Source organism: Heteronotia binoei, chromosome 21 (genome assembly GCF_032191835.1).
Source record: "Heteronotia binoei isolate CCM8104 ecotype False Entrance Well chromosome 21, APGP_CSIRO_Hbin_v1, whole genome shotgun sequence".
Lineage (NCBI taxonomy): Eukaryota > Metazoa > Chordata > Lepidosauria > Squamata > Gekkonidae > Heteronotia > Heteronotia binoei.
This window is the reverse complement of record NC_083243.1, coordinates 119,534,094-119,551,824: the sequence shown is the minus strand read 5'-3', so window position 1 is coordinate 119,551,824 and position 17,731 is coordinate 119,534,094.

Here is a 17,731-nt window from a genome sequence, read left to right as displayed (position 1 = left end):
GTACATTATATAATTTATTTTTAAATATTCCTCTCATTTTAACCAAAGCAGTTCACCATAATTTAAAAACTGTAGCAGAATAAAAGTGCATTTCAGTTTTTGCACTGTCATTGGAATCGAATTGGAATTAAGGCTTATTGCGATGGAGATTTTCTCTTGTACAACAATTTCCTAAGCCTTTTTTGTTGTTGTTTTGCATGTATATATGACAAAAAATCCATACAGTTTCTGAAAATTGCAAATGGGTAAAAATACCGATTTCAAAACTAAAGTTTGTATAACTAGGAGTTGGGGGAGGGAGAGTAAAGACCTTTAATATAAATCAAGAGTGCTTCTCCAATAAGTAAATATGCACAGCTATGAATCCAAAGTTTAATTTATTCTGATAGCTGTGAGTGTAAATAGAAGATCTGAATAGAAGTGCTTTTCATACATAACTCCAGTGTCACTAACAGAAAGCTATAATCTTCTTTTTTCCTGTGTTCTGACTATTATTGAAGTGCTAAGTGTCAGGTGGGAAGGTATAAGGAGCAGGAGTTGTCATTGGAGTGGAAATCATTTGGTTTCTCTTATGCAGACGCATAACAAAAATGGAAGTTTTTGTCACTGATTTTAACTGATCCTCAGATCTGTGGCGGGAAGTTAAACTGGCCGGGATTGGACCTGGCCAGGCGGAGGGTTGTTCCGGGGCATATATATAATCGGGAACCGGCCCGCGATTCTCTCTCTTGTGATATACTCGCCAATAAAGTATGTTGCCTTCAACACGTCTCGTCACTCAGTACATTACAATGAAGGAGGGTGAGATGGAAGTGTTATGAGGGAGATTAGTGAGAAAGCAGAAGCTGGTTATTAATACGGTGTTTCAACTTCTTTTCTTTAGGACCTGGTTACCTCAAAGTGTGTTATAGCAAAAACTACTGTTTGAGAACATGCAGTTGTCTCAACTTGCTCAAAATGTATCCCTTGGCCAGTGATGCTTACTAGAGCTGGCTCTAAGCATTTGACCCTCTAGGTAGAAGTAAGACACAGCACCGACTGAACCTTTGCTCCTATTAGACCTTCTCTACCAACCCATCCTTGCACTTCAGCTTGGAAAAAAACAACTCAGTCACCATTACTCATCCAGCAATTTTCATAACTCTTCCAGCTAGACCCCCTCTCCCCTGCAAAGGTCCCATAGTTCATTATTTCCATGTATCTCAGACAGCCTTTGTCTCTTGGCTCATCTATTGGTATTGATATATAAATCTGAGAAATAAATTTCACACTGAGGTGCTGTAATAGTGGGACTCATTGTATGTTTCCCTCCCTTTTCCTATACTTCAGGTCCTCTGTCTTTCCCAACCCTGAATCCTCTGTCACCAATTCCTAGACTGCTGAAGAAAGTTGTTCTGAACTGCTCTTGCAATAAAAGTGCCATCTGAAGTAGCTATTTAGGATCGCTTAGTAATAATGTTGGTATTCTTACTGGATCTGACAAATACAGCAATAATATATTAAGACAGCCAAAGGAAATGAATTGTTGGCCCACTATCTCCAGTAGTGTTAATCAGCATCAATGGGGTAAACTGGAGAAACAATGGCTCACATAGTCTCATTGTGATTATGAATAGGATGATATGTTTAGCATACTACTTCCTGTTTATACACACATATTAGAGCTAGGAATGATACCACATTGGAAACAATTGCTTGTATAACAGAGAAGTCTTTTGCCCACTTTCAGAAGTATGACTTTAAACATTATCTTTTTTTTTTATTTAGAAATGTCCAAGAAGGTTAGGATTCTGACGAGCTTATGTCAAATCAATGACTCTGAGAACTTTTGCAGACATTGACTATGCAGACTCCATGAGACCCCTCAAAGCCTCAAAGAAGACCTCTCCAGGGCTTCCTTTCAGCCAAGGTAAATCTCTTTAAAATTTCTGTGCAAGTCTTGGACCTTTCTCTCACTGAGAAAAGTAGGCAGTAGGCATTAATTTGCCCTCTACTACCCCGAACAAAAGTTTCAGCCTGCTTCCGTTATGGGAGACAGCTCAGCTCGGCACTTTCCTTCCCCGGAAGTCCCTCGACTTTAAACATTATCAATGCACAGAGATATGCCTTGAGATATGCATCTTTGTTGTAGCAGTTATCCATTGCTGAGGACATTTCTATCTTTAAGGCTCTGGAATCTTTGGTTATGGGGTCATGTGGAAAGTATCTCCTTTGACTTTCTAAGCCTACATTCATGTAAAGATCCTAATTTTCACTCTTGGTTATTTGACCAGTAATAACTACCACCCACTGAACTCTAAATCACAAATGCAGATTAGACTCTCATGCAGCCCTTTATACCCTGTAGCAACTAAGGGTTTTTATCAGCTACCATGGGCTGTGCCAGGGCTATGACTAACAGCAGCATTCAGTGAATTCAACAGTTTGCCTACTGGCACTCAATTTACAACTGCAACCCAGTAGAAGAAGGCTTGATATAGGAAGTAGCCACATCAATTGGGAGGCCTAGATGGCCCTCATTCAGTCTCACTTCTTTAGAAAGCCTATCTCATATTATTGCTGTGATTTGGATTTCAGCAATCATGGTAGAAGAGAAGGGGAAGGTTCTGTTCACTGACAGCAACTTGAACAACATATGAATGAGGCCCAAAGCTCCTTCTTTAAGAAACGATGCAAGTTTTAGCTACTTAAGTTCTCTGATATTATAGGAAAGATCCACAAATAGTAGAAAGACATGTTTAATAACTCTTAAATCAGGGAGGCTAGACTTGATGACCTTAGTAAAAGTAAGTAAGTAAAATTTTATTTATATCCCGCCCTCCCCCGCCAAGCAGGCTCAGGGCGGCTAACAACAGCAAAACAACAATACATTTAACAAAACATTAAATTAACCCCAAACCGATTAATACATTAGTTAAAACAGTTACTAAGTCTAAAAACATTAAGTTAGATCTGACAGTACCGTTATTAATCGACGCTATGCCTGTCAGTTTGTGTAATGATGGCGGATCTCCAGACTGGACCATTTTGATGTTTCTTTGTGGACTTGGTCAGCCGTTCATGAATGCCTGTTTGAAAAGGGTGGTCTTGCAGGCCCTGCGGAACTGATCAAGGTTCCGCAGGGCCCGCACCTCCTCTGGGAGTTGATTCCACAAGGAAGGGGCCGCGGTAGAGAAGGCCCGTGCATAGGTAGTCCGAAGTTTAACTTCTTTTGGCCCAGGGGTGGTCAATCTGTTTTTACCTACTGACCTCAGTGCTCTCTGGGGCTCATACGGGGAGAGACGGTCCCTCAGGTAGGTCGGTCCTCAGCCATATAGGGCTTTAAAGGTAATCACCAGCACTTTGTACTGGACCCGGTATACAATCGGCAGCCAGTGCAGTTCGCGTAGCCCCGGCTGTATATGCTCCCATCTTGGGAGGCCAAGCAGCAGCCTGGCCGCCACGTTCTGCACTAGCTGCAATCTCCGGGTCCGGCACAGAGGCAGCCCCATGTAGAGGGTGTTACAGTAGTCCAATCTTGAGGTGACCGTCGCATGGATCACCGTTGCTAGGTCCCGGCGCTCTAGGAAAGGGGCCAACTGCCTCGCCCGCTTCAGATGAAAGAATGCTGACTTGGCAGTGGCTGTTATCTGGGCCTCCATTGATAATGAAAACTCCAGTAAAACACCCAAGCTCTTTACCCGCTGCGCCGCCTTCAGCGGCGCACCGTCAAAGGTCGGGAGAGATATTTCCCTCCCCAGAGCGCCACGACCCACACAGAGAACCTCTGTCTTCGCTGGGTTCAGCTTCAGCCCATCTTGGAAGTATGCTGGGTGACCTTGAAATTAAAATGTGTTGTCATTATTCTGCCAAACATCTGCTTGGTATCCCAGCTCTTGAAAGTGGGCAAATATTTCTGATAACCTCTTACAGCCAAGACCCCAATGTTTTATTGCAGAAAATGGCAGAAGCTATTTTATTAAACAATGACAGAAGAAGAAGAAGATATTGGATTTATATCCCGCCCTCCACTTTGAAGAGTCTCAGAGCGGCTCACAATCTCCTTTACCTTCCTCCCCCACAACAGACACCCTGTGAGGTGAGTGGGGCTGAGAGAGCTCTCACAGCAGCTGCCCTCTCAAGGACAACCTCTGCCAGAGCTATGGCTGACCCAAGGCCATGCTAGCAGGTGCAAGTGGAGGAGTGGGGAATCAAACCCGGTTCTCCCAGATAAGAGTCCGTACGCTTAACCACTACACCAAACTGGCTCTTGGAAATAATGAACCACTACACCAAACTGGCTCATGGAAATAATGAACTATGGGACCTTTGCAGGGGAGAGGGGGTCTAGAGAGAAAGAAAAGGAATATTGTCAATAATGAATAACCTCTTCCTTAGTTACTTTGTAGGAAACTCACCCTTAATATTTCTTGAAAACGTCCCTGAATCTCCTCTTCTTGGTTACATCCTACAGTGTGGTGAACGGGAGTGTCAGAATAGGAACAGGGAGACTCAGGCTTGGATCCCCACTCTGCCATGGAAGTATGCTGGGTGACCTTTGGCCAGTCACACACTCTCAGCCTAATCTACCTCACTGGGCTGTTGTGAGGATAAAATGGAGGAGAGAAGAAGGATGTACAGAGCTATGAACTTCAGGATATACTTAATTATTTGAACTCTTGTCTTTAAGTTCAGCTGTAGAAATTTCTATAATAGGCACAAGTCAAAGCAAGGGAATAATCTAGTGGAGATGACCCATCAGTATTACAGCACAGGGTAATTAGTAAAGATTTCAGCTCTGAAGCCACCCATTACTGACTCAAGCACAGGCAGTGTCAATCTGAAAACAAGAGGCACTAGAATAGCTTTATCTGTTTCACCTAGGAAGGATCATAACTGCCAGCTAGAAGGTCCATAGACTCTTTTTTATCTTGTTTTGCTAGAGTGAAGATTAGCCATCTTTTTCTCTCAATGTCACTCTCTCCTAGTTAACTCAAAGAGGAGCAAATGCTGGAAATATTCGTGAGCCTCTGAAGTTTCCTTGCATTTTCTGTAATTAATCCTGCAGAGAAATTCATTTTGTTGGAGGGATTCTTTTTTCATGAGACAGGAAAACAGATTAATTCCTTGGCAACAAAATTCTCATTAATTGAAAAAATAACCGTCTTTGCTGCTGAAACTACTGATGTCATGTAAGGAAAACCAGGTGTTTGTTCTTCTTTAATCATAAAAGAAAAAATTAAGTTAAAAATTAAATTGATTCCATACAAGTGTTTATCTTGCTCTGTGGTTCACTGATTACTCGAATAATGATTTGAAAAGAGCAGGAGGAATTTTTGTAAACATTACACAAGCAGCATCATTATTTGCAGGCTGATACTGTCAATCATCCACTAAAGCAACCCCCATCTTAATTTACCAACAGACTTCTTCTTTTCTCTTTCAAACATATCTGATCTCCACCCAGGATGTTTCCAAATCTCAATCCTGCTTTTATGGTGGTAACATTCTCTTTAACGAAAAGGCTCTCTTAAAGTCTTAATTTTTGCTTCATTTAAACTCTCTCTCACATACGCATTGGCTACAACCTCCCTTTTAATTCTGTTAATTTTAAAGCCCACTTCTAAATTAATATTATTATTCAGTCTAGAACAGCTTTAAAAAGGGCTATCTGCCCCTCCTCACATATTGCTGCATTGTTAAATTCTGTTTAAAGGCAAATGGAATTTTGTTTTATATATGTTAAAGAACGTTATATGTGTTACGGGCTATTGCATGTTATATGAATATTTATTTTATTTATAGCCTGCCTTTCCCACTGAGACTCAAGATGGATTACACACTGTAAGTCAGTGCAATCACTAGAATGAGACATCTGATAAGCAATATAATAGCATGAGAATTGCAGTAATCTGTGACAATCCATTTTGTATGTGCCTAAAAACAGATACATATTTTTTCATTTGGGGCCATACTGTAGAGAATGTTGATGGAAACAGGTGACTGTCAATAATCAACAGTGTATTTCTAAATTTTCAGATGGGATTGTTAGAATGCACATGTGAATGTTTACATTCACCAAATTTTGGGAATTCACTGTAACATATATACCTTTCTTAAGAAACATTTCCTTCACATCTACTCATTACATACTTTTAGATATTACATTTACCTTTCTTTGTTTTTTTCTTTAAATTGGATTATCTGTGCTCCATTCTTACATGAAAATAGTCATATAGTCATATTTAACCACACATACTAGCAAAAACACATTAGACAATATGCCTTTTCCCAAGGACTTACCAAAGTTTCCAAAGACTTTTGTTGATAAACAGAAGTGCACACACAAATTGGAAATTGCGTGCTCTAACTCTTACAGAGCTGTATATTAATTTTGTCAATTTTTAGGAAGTCTGAAGTCTTGTCAATTCCCTCAAGTGACAGCTTTCTAATCTGCTGCAAGAAGCCCCTCTTCATCTGAATCCCATGGACACTAGACATAGTGCTGTTACATGTTGAGGAATTACCAAAAAGAATACTTTGGATAGGCCTTTATAACCAGTTCACATTTTTTAAAACCATAGCAGTGATCTTTTCACTTGACAAGGGTAACACATGATTCTATTTTTTTTTCCACATTTCTGTCTCACATTCTCACTCCAAGACAGCTCCCAAAGAAGCTAGTATCTTCAGTGATTAGTAAAGTATTTCCAAATTAAACTTCAGCATCCTAGAAGCTGCTGTCACTACCAGTCCCTTTCCTATACTGAGCTCACACTGAGCACAGGGACTTGGCACAGGGACTTTGCTGCTTTGCCTTTTTATTCTCCCCACCACCACCACCACTAGTGATCTGCTCTCTGCTGTGGGGGGTTTAGGGAGTTTTCTGGAACCTGAGTCTGCTCTTCCTGTGCTCATGCTACTGGGTGTCTTTATATTCCTCCCCTGCTCCTGCTAGTGATCTTATATGGTGTTTGCCATCAGGGTTTGGGAGGTATCTTGAATCCAATTGGAGTCTTGTTCCTGCATTCATGCCAGGCACAGGGGGCTAAGCTGTTGGATGACTTTATATCCCACCCCCCACCTCCCCAGCTAGTGTTCTTGTCTGCTGTTGGGGTTTGGGAAGTTTAACTAATTTGATTGGCATCTTGTTCCTGTGCTCACACCAAGCACAGGGGCTTAGCTGTTTGGTGCCTTTATATTCTTCTTCCCTCCTGATAGTGATTTCATCTGCCATCTGGGTTGGAAGATTGGCATCTTGTTCCTCTGCTCACACTGAGCACAGGGGTATCTCCCTTGTGAAGGACATAGCCCTTCGCCAGCTGCTGCTCAACCTGGCTCCCTGGTACTCTGCCACCTCACAAAGGACAAATCACCTCACAAATCAGCCAGTATCATAATGCCCCTGTATAAATCGATGGTGCGGTCTCATTTGGAGTACTGTGTGCAGTTCTGGTCGCCGCACCTCAAAAAAGATATTATAGCATTGGAGAAAGTTCAGAAAAGGGCAACTAGAATGATTAAAGGGCTGGAACACCTTCCCTATGAAGAAAGGTTGAAACGCTTAGGGCTCTTTAGCTTGGAGAAATGTCGACTGAGGGATGACATGATAGAGGTTTACAAGATAATGCATGGGATGGAGAAAGTAGAGAAAGAAGTACTTTTCTCCCTTTCTCACAATACGAGAACTCGTGGGCATTCGATGAAATTGAAGAAGAAGAAGATAGAAGATATTGGATTTATATCCCGCCCTCCACTCCGAAGAGTCTCAGAGCGGCTCACAATCTCCTTTACCTTCCTCCCCCACAACAGACACCCTGTGAGGTGGGTGGGGCTGGAGAGGGCTCTCACAGCAGCTGCCCTTTCAAGGACAACCTCTGCCAGAGCTATGGCTGACCCAAGGCCATTTCAGCAGTGTGAGGAAATAACCCCTCCGTCACATACGTGGTTGCCAGGGCACCTGGAGAAGCGAGCTTGCACCCGCCTGGCCAGTGAGTGCGAGTGAAACTATCCAGGAACTACATGGGACTCATGTGTACCAACTGCTAACTATACCAGTGCTTGAGACAGGCACAGAGTGTCTGCAGACGCACACAGACGTTTCCCCGCTACCGCGTGGAGTCTGCCATGGCAAGGAGGAGGCTACACCGCCACGGAATTGTCCAGGCGAACGATGCTGAGCACTAAGCATGGAAGCCACGGTGTTTCGTTAACCCCACATGTAGCCATCTTCCTGCCTGGCTGGGCTCCATTCTTTCTGAGTGGGAACCTCACGTACACACCTTGAGTCATTCTTAGCCCGCAAGCAACCTATCTAGTCTATAAATGGATTAATGGCTCAACCATTGATCCTGATTACTAAGCAATATCCTGAGCAACAGTCCTCACACAGGGGGGTAATGAGAAAGAGCAAGAATCTCTCCAGCTACCTCCAAGCCCTTTTGTCTACACCGGAATACCTAGGCACATATTTGATTCCCTATTGTCACCTTCCCAGTCAGTCCCCTTTCATCCCAATCACCCGACCATTTCCATGCTAAATATCAATGGAGCCGCCCCAGGTCCTGGCGCCACTTGGAAGTTTCCAGGATGCCCAGGATGAAGGTGATGTTCATTGGTTGTAGCATACACCCAATCAGGTGTCGCCATGGACTCACCATTGGTCCAGCCGATGTCCAGCCTTCTTGGTCATCAGCGGAACCTCCCATTACCACTCCCAGTCACCTCCCATCCCCTCAGGGCTAAGGTGACCATATATAACCCGTGGACTAGCTACCCACAGGTGTGCTCTCTATTCAGCAACCCCCCTTGCCCGCTGTATAGATCCATCCCCGATTCCTGATCAGTTTCGGGCCCATTCCCCCATTCCCTCATTCATCGCCATCGGAGTCTTCCTTGGAGTCTGCGAGAGGTAGTATCACCCTGTATGTCCATCCTTCTATGTTCCCCTATCGATCTCTCTATATTTCTTTAGACCTGTGTGAATGTGTGATTGTTTTTGTACCTTGTGTGAAAGAACTATTTTTCCAAATAAATTACAATTGATTTTACTCCAGTTTATTGAGCATTGACTATCTGAATGGTTGAGCCTGGTATACACAGATAACAAAGATTCCGATTGGGCCAGCTGTCTCTCAATCTAATTCCCCAATCTCATTTTGAGAGCAGTTTCCCTAACAGCAGGTTCAAATTGCTGAGCAGACAGGTTAAAACGGATAAAAGGAAGTACTTCTTCACCCAAAGGGTGATTAACATGTGGAATTCACTGCCACAGGAGGTGGTGGCGGCCACAAGCATGGCCACCTTCAAGAGGGGGTTAGATAAAAATATGGAGCAGAGGTCCATCAGTGGCTATTAGCCACAGTGTGTATGTGTGTGTGTGTGTGTGTGTGTGTGTGTATATATATATATATATTTGGCCGCTGTGTGACACAGAATGTTGGACTGGATGGGCCATTGGCCTGATCTAACATGGCTTCTCTTATGTTCTTATGTTCTTAGGACCTGTAATGTACTGAGTGACGAGACGAGTTGTAGGCAACATGCTTTATTAGGTAGTACATTACAAGAGAGAGAACACGCGGGCCGGGTCCCGCTTATATACATTCCCCAGAACTGCCCCCCAGTCTGACCAGTCCAATCCTGGCCAGTCAAACTTCCCACCACAGATATTGATGGGCGGAGCGTCTAGCGAGCTACATCCAGGGACCAGTGGGTTACCCTTGGTCACCTCTGTAGCGATCGCCATGCGGTACATTAGCTTACGTTTCAAGACATAACACTCCCCCCCCCCTAGTTCAGGACACATAGTCTTGCAAGTATGCTGGGGCCCTGTGTTCCCTGGTCAACCTCCGTGGAGTTACTAGTGGAGTAGGAGCGGCCACCGGGGCTGACGGAGCCATGGCTGCTGCGGCGGACGGGCCGGCAGTTTTCCTGCGTGGGCGTAATGCCGGCATGGGGCTGTCTGACCCCTGTTGCCCTTCTGGTATCCTTACTCCTGGGGGGTTGCCCCCACCCTGGTGCTGCTCATCCGCCCATGCGGTTGGAGCGGTTGGCATGAATGGGGTATCTCTCGGTGTGGTTGCGGCTGTTGCTTCATCCCCATTCCTTACTACAGCCGGCTCTTCCGGCAACGTGCGGCGGCGCATCTGATCTATATGCCTCTGCAGGATGTGCCCCCCCTCCGTTGAGACGTCGTAGTGGCGGGACCCGGTTATTCGTAGCACCCGGCACGGTAGCTACTCGGGGTTGCTTGTGTAATTTCTTGCGTACACTGGATCCCCAGGGAAGAACCCTCTAGCCGTCTCACTGATCTCGGGGGAACTGCAGAGGTCGGTGGCCCGGTCAGGGTGCAACGGGTCTAACCTTGTGATCAGCTTCCTTCCCATTAACAGCTCGGCTGGGCTCACCCCGGTGACTGGGTTGGGTGTGATTCTATTATCAAATAAGAAGGCAGCCAGGCGGTGGTCCCAGTCCCCCTGCACTATGCATCCCAGGGCCTCTTTTGTGGTGCGCACCATCCGCTCCGCTTGGCCGTTGGTGGCCAGATGGAAGGGGGCGGACCGTATGTGTTGTATTAGATATCTCTGCAAGAACTCCCAGAATTCCCGGGAGGTGAACACGGTCCCATTATCTGAGATGATGGTGTCGGGAATTCCGTGCGTGCAAAGGACCCTGCGCAACGCCCGGACTGCCGCTGCCATTGAGGTTGAAACTACGGGGATAACTTCCAACCACTTGGTGTAAGCGTCCACCAGAATGAAGAATGTTTGGCCCTGAAATGGCCCCGCAAAGTCAATGTGTAACCTACACCACGGCCTCCTATGGGCTTCCCAACGGTGGACAGGGGTGCTGGGCGGTTCGGGCCAGGACTCCTGGCAGGCCTGGCACCTTCGAACCCACCCCTCGATCTCTTCGTCCATCCCTGGCCACCATACATAGCTGCGTGCTAGGGCCTTCATCCATACAATTCCTGGATGAGTTTCGTGTAGGGCCTCCAGCACTTGTTTCAGCAATGGGGGGGGGGGAACCACCACCCTGCTTCCCCAGAAAAGACATTCCTTGTGAGTGGACAGTTCTTCCCTGCATGTTGTGAATGCCCTGAATTCTTCGCCCTGTTTTCCCTCGGGCCATCCCCTTCCCACCCAGTCAAGCACCGGCGCAAGTATTTTGTCCCGCTCCGTGGCCTTCATTACCTTGGCGGCATGGAGGGGTCTCTCCGGTAGCGTTTCAATGAGCATCACATGGTGGGCTGGGGCTGGATCTATGGAGGGCAGCGGCAGGTGACTGAGGGCGTCCACGTGTCCCATCGCCTTGCCCGGGCGGTGGACCAGGGCATATGTATAAGAGTTTAGGAACTGATTCCACTGCAAGACGTGCTGCAACAGAATCTGTGGCATCTGGCGGTCTGGGGCGAGGAGTCCCAGGAGCGGCTTGTGGTCCGTGGCGATCGTAAAACGTCTACCGTACAGGTAGTCGTTAAATTTCTGCACCCCCGCCACGATTGCTAATGCCTCTTTATCAATCTGGGCATAGCTGTGCTCTGCGGGGGTCAGGGTCCTGGAGTAATAGGCTACCAGGACCTCCCTCCCGTCCAGTAGTTGGTAACTCAGGATGGCGCCCACCCCATACGGTGACGCATCACACTCTAAGATCACCGGCAGGGCTTCATCAAAATGGTGGAGCACGTTATTGAATACGAGGAGCCCCTTGACCGCCTGAAAAGTGGCTGCCTGCTTCTTTCCCCAGACCCACGGGGCTTTTTTGTCTAGGAGCCTATGGAGGGGTTCTGCTATGGTCGCTTTGTGGGGCAAAAATGAGTGATAAAAATTTAATAACCCCAAGAAATTTTGTAGCTCTGCCTTGCACGTGGGGGCTGGGGCATCCACTATGGCCTTGGTCTTGTCGGCTGTTGGGTGGATCCCTGCAGCGTCCACCGCAAACTCCAAGAACTCCACCCTTGGCACCCTGAGGGAACACTTTTCCCGCTTGACTTTCAGTCCGGCCGCTTGGAATCGGCGGAGTACCTCTCACAGACGGCTGCTGAACTCCTCCGCGTCCGATGCGGCGATCAAAACGTCGTAAAAAAATGGTTGCACCCCGGGGATCCCTTTGAGGAGAGAATCCATCAGGCTCTGAAAGACCCCTGGAGCCACACTCACCCCAAATTGCAATCACCACACCCTAAACGCTCCCCTATGGGTCACTATGGTCTGGGCTTCCACCGTCTCGGCGTCCACTGGGAGCTGCTGGTACGCCTGGGCCAAGTCCAGCTTCCCAAAAATTTTAGACCCCGCTAGTGCTGCCAAAACGTGGCTGACTACTGGAACGGGGTATGGGTTGTCTTGTAGTGCCTTGTTTATGGTGCACTTGTAATCGGTGCATATGCGCACATCCCCATTTGGCTTCACTGGGGTAACTATCAGGGTTTCCCATGTGGTGTAGGAAACCGGTTCCAGCACTCCCTGGGCTGTGAGATGGTCCAACTCTGCTTCAATTTTGGGCTTCAGAGCGAACGGGACCCGCCTGGCCTTCAGCCGTATCGGTCGCATGTGGGGGTCAAGGGGTAAGGATATGGGAGGGCCCTTGTAGCACCCTGGGGCCCCATCAAATACCTCTGGGAATTCCTGGCACACGTGCTTGAACCCCTGCATCCCCAGCTGCTGCACTTCCATGATCTGAATCCCAAATGGTCGAAACCAGGCAAGGCCCAGCAGTGTGATGAGCTGGCGTTTGACCACAAGTATATCAAGTTTCCCCCTAAAGCTCTTAAACTCCACCCTCACCGTGGCCCATCCCAGAATCTATACGGGGTTCTTTTGAAAGTCCCGTAGTATGAAGCCAGCCGGTTGCAGCCTGGGCCGGCCATGTGGGCACAGTTTTCTTAGTGACTCCTCCGAAATTATGGAGATGGAGGAGCCCGAGTCCAGTTCCATCAGGCAGGGGCTGCCCTCGATCCTGATCGATACTTTGACTTTGTCGGGGGTATTGCTGGGCAAGTTCATTACCTGCAGGCTGGTCAAGGCAGTCGAGTAGTCCTTGGTCGAGTCTTGGTTGGTGGACTGGTGTCTGTGGGTGGCCTTGGCCCGGCAAGCCCGCGCAATGTGGCCCTTTTTCCCGCAGTTCCTGTAGTCCACGTTGCGATAGGGGCGGTCCTGACGCTCGTGTGGGTTCCCGCAGCTGGCGCACTTGGTGGTGGCTGGTTTTTCTTGGTCGCTCATGGCCGCTGGGTCGCTCTCGGCCCCATCCCTGGTTGGCGGCGTAGCTGGTGTGCCTCCTCCTTTTCTGGGTGGCTCTGCACCATCTCCTCCTGGTGGACGGCTTCTGCCCGTGGGTTGTGGAAAGCTTTAGTGGCTCTCTCGAATGCGGCAGCCTCGTTGAAGGCTCTTCCTTTGTGAAGAGCTTTTGTTGTAGACTTTCGTCCCTCAGGCCCCGTGCGAAGCAGTCCCTCCGGGCCTCCTCTAGCTTGTCAAAGCTACAATTTCCCGCAATTTGGCGGAGAGCAGCCAGGTATTCGGCTGCCGTCTCTCCCACCTTTGGTCCCTCTTGTGGAAGAGGAATTGGCGGGCAATGATTGAGGGTTGGGGCAAGAAGTGCCCAGTGAGAAGTCAGACTATCTCCTCGTACGTCTTCTCTGTGATCCTTGCGGGGGCCGAGAGACCCTTGGCGATCTCGAACGTGGCCTCTCCGCAGACGCTCAGGAGCACGTCTCTCTTACGGCTGTTGTCCATTATCATGTTTGCTCAAAGGTAACAATCGACCCGCTCCGTGTAGGTCTCCCACCTCTCCGGTTTAGTGGGGTTGAACTCTTCGAGATGACCCGTCATTCCGCCCGTGTTAGCCATGGTGGCTGCGGTGGCGGGTGCTTCCGTCTTCCTAGATGGGTTGCCTTCTTCGTCTCCGGCCATGTCCGCGAAGTCCCTCTTCGGGAGTTACCTGCCTAGTATCCCATCCTTGTTGCCACTGTAATGTACTGAGTGACGAGACGAGTTGTAGGCAACATGCTTTATTAGGTAGTACATTACAAGAGAGAGAACACGCGGGCTGGGTCCCGCTTATATACATTCTCCGGAACTGCCCCCCAGTCTGACCAGTCCAATCCTGGCCAGTCAAACTTCCCGCCACAGATCTTGATGGGCGGAGTGTCTAGCGAGCTACATCTGGGGACCAGTGGGTTCCCCTTGGTCGCCTCTGTAGCGATCGCCATGCGGTACATTAGCTTACGTTTCAAGACATAACAGGACCATAAGCTGGCAAGTCCTGACTGCCATGCATTACTCTGTGGTAGCGCTGGTGAAGGCTTAGCCCTTCAGAACACAAGGCCGAACCATCCATTTCACTGCAGACCTCTGGAGTAGCCAGCAGCATAGCCACCAGTCCCTCAATGCCCACTAGTGGCAACCAGAAGACCTAACTGTCCAAACTGTCAGGCCCAGGCCCCCAGGAGGGGATAGTCCTGCCAACTGGCTACAAAGTGGTTCTGAGCCATCAGACATATGCAGGGAATGGATACAGACCACATGGCAGCAAACATCTCCACCATGATTCAGAGTAGCTTGAGTGGTTGGGTGGCAGCAACATCATCCATGACTATGTGGTCACAGAGACCAGTACCATGCTGACAATGGTGAGAACAGAGCATTTCGTGGAGCAGAAGAGCACGGCGCAGGATGCCATCACCTCCATGACCATCCTGCACAGTGAAGAGGAGCTCAGCATCAGCTCAAATGACTGCCTGATCCTCTCTCAAATAGGGCATGTCCTGAAGCCTTTCCAGTATGCAACTAACATGCTGTGTGCCCACATGACCAGACTGGAGCAAGTCATACTCCTGATTTGAGGACTGGTCAGGGTGCTGGCCTCTGCACTGCAGCTGGGCCCCAGGGGGGCAGCTGTACTCTCATGGGTCTGGGACTTGGTAGAGAGGTTGCAGGCAGACATCTGCACTAGGCTGCACCCTCTCTGCAAAGCATGGGAATACAAGCTGGCCTGCATCTGTGACTCACATATCAAAGGCAGCATTGCTCTTTGTAACACAGAGGTCATGGAGTGGAAATGTGAGTTCTGCAGAGAAGTGCAGAGGCTTTGAGCCATCAGACATGGTCAGAAAGATCAGTAGGTGGAAGAAGCTGGGGGAGGAGGAGGAGCCACAATCTCAAAGAGCCCAGCTGGGCAGAAGCCCCACTAATGGTTGTCAGTGGTGAGATGAAAAGTCAGCAGCAGTGGCAGGGAGGCCAGATATGCCATGGTGGACGATTCAGCAGAGGTGATGGTGAACTTGGGTGATCCCCTCAAATACTAGTCATGCATGGCTATAATTTGGGCAGGTCTCTCTTGTGTGACCATGAATCCTCTCTCCTGCCCTCCCACCAGTGTGCAGAGCAAGTGGATGTTCTTCCAATTGGTAGTCCTTCTCAACCCTGAAGGTCATTCTCCCCCTCCAGGGCCACTTCATTCTGGATCTGCTGGAGTAAGAGCCAGGCCTCCCAGTGTTGTCCCCCCATGTGTCCCCTCCCTCCGTTCCGTCTCCTCTCTGTGGCCCATGGGTTATGCCCTTGGTGCTTGGGTGGGAAGATGACCACCTCTGCCAGGTGGGGTTGGACTTGTTCTACAGCCAACACAGATAACATTTACCTCATATTGAAACACCTATCTCATAAACCAATCAACAGCTACCTCATAGCACAACAGCTACCAAATGGAATGACATCCACCTCAGCAAACATCTACCTCTACAAACATCTGCCTGTACAAGCAAGCCCATTTGACTACCCCTTTCCATTTGTACAATTCATGATCACAACAGATGATCTCTTATCAATGCAATATTTTCTGCTAATGGTGAAGAACCATCCAGAAATTTCACTTAGGGGTAGGCTGTAACCAGGGGATCTTTGTGTTTGGCCCTGAGTGTTCTGGGCAAGCTTCTTTCCTCATAGTGCATGACTGGGGTGCCCTCCAAGCTACTATGGTGTCATTGTGAGGAGTCCCTGCCAAACCCTGGGGATTTCTGGTCTGCTGTTCTGATTTATTTCTGTTTATCTCCAGAATAGAAGTATTCACTGTAGTGGATGGGTGTGCTCCTGGACCCAAAAGCAGAGTTAAATAAAACACCTCCATCAGTGGGTGTGCTCTGAACCTGGCTGTTTCTGCTCTAGCTAGTGAGTGCCTTGGTTGATTACCCACATCCATTACACCCTTCCTGCTGCTGTGGTACTTTGGGGAGTCCCCCTCAGAAGTCTGGGGATGCCTGCCTTTCCATCAGTCTTTCAGGTACTGGCTGCATGTATCAGCCATGGGGAGGGGGTCTGTGAGCAGATGGGTGTACTGCAGATCCAAGTATAGAGTAAAAAAAACCCCAAACACCATCAACAGGTGTGCTCTGCACCTGCCTGTTTCTATCCTAACTAGTGGGTTCCTTGGCTGAGTACCCACATTCATTATACCCTCCCTGCTACTGTGGGGGTACTTGGGAAGTCTGTAATATCCCAGTATTCAGATTCTCTGTCATTTCCCTATTACCTTTTAGTAATGGCAGAGAAGCTGAAGACATTTTTTTTTGCTTCTGTGCTGTGCTGTGGCTTCCTGGGGCCTGGCTCACTGACCAGGCCCTCGGGGCCAGGCTGCACTGGCTTCCTGGGGCCCAGCTCACTAGCTGGGCTTGTGGGACTGAGTTGCATTATAACGCGGCTTCCTGGAGCTCCTGCTGGGCTTTTTCTAGAAAAAAAGCCCTTGGACTCAGCATTAGCCCAGAATGCAGGATTGTCTTCTCTCTGAAGCCTTGCTGTTCATAAAAGCCTGTTTCCCTCCCACAGCATGCACCTGTCTGGTTTCAAAGCTGCTCTTTTAAGTGGAGGTCTCTGTGCAGCCAAAAACAGGTAGGCCTCTAGAGAGGTAGTCCCCAACTAAGCACCAGTCATTTCCAACTCTGGGGTGACGTTGCTTTCCCAATGTTTTCACGACAGACTTTTTACGGGGTGGTTTGCCATTGCCTTCCCCAGTCATCTACACTTTCCCCCCAGCAAGCTGGGTACTCATTTTACCAACCTCAGAAGGATGTAGGCTTCCCAATCCCCAGGTCCCAGCGGGGGATCCCCTGGTTTTACAGGCTTTCCCCCCTCCCCCAGCCAGCTGGCCGGCGGGGGAAGCCCCACCCCCACAGCCATTATGCACCTCCATGAACAATTCCCATAAGGAATGATGGGGAATTGATCCGCGGGTATCGGGGGCTCTGGGGGGGCTGTTTTTTGAGGTAGAGGTGCCAAATTTTCAGTATAGCATCTAGTACCTCTTCCCAAAATACCCCCCAAGTTTCAAAAGTATTGGACCAGGGGGTCCAATTCTACGAGCCCCAAAAGAAGGTGCCCCTATCCTTCATTATTTTCTATGGAAGGAAGGCATTTTAAAAGGTGTGCTGTCCCTTTAAATGTGATGGCCAGAACTCCCTTTGGAGTTCAATTCTGCTTGTCACACCCGTGCTCCTGGCTCCACCCCCAATGTCTCCTGGCTGCACCCCCAAAGTCCCCAGATATTTCTTGAATTGGACTTGGCAACCCTAGAAGGATTGAAGGCTGAGTCAATCTGGAGTCGGCTACCTGAACCCAGCTTCCACCAGGATTGAACTCAGGTCATGAGCAGGAAGCTCAGACTGCAGTACTGCAGCTTTACCACTCTGTGCCACAGGGCTTTTATGTTCTTATATAAATTTGATAAATAAAGTCTGGGTGGCAACAACCTTCTTTCAAAATGGAGA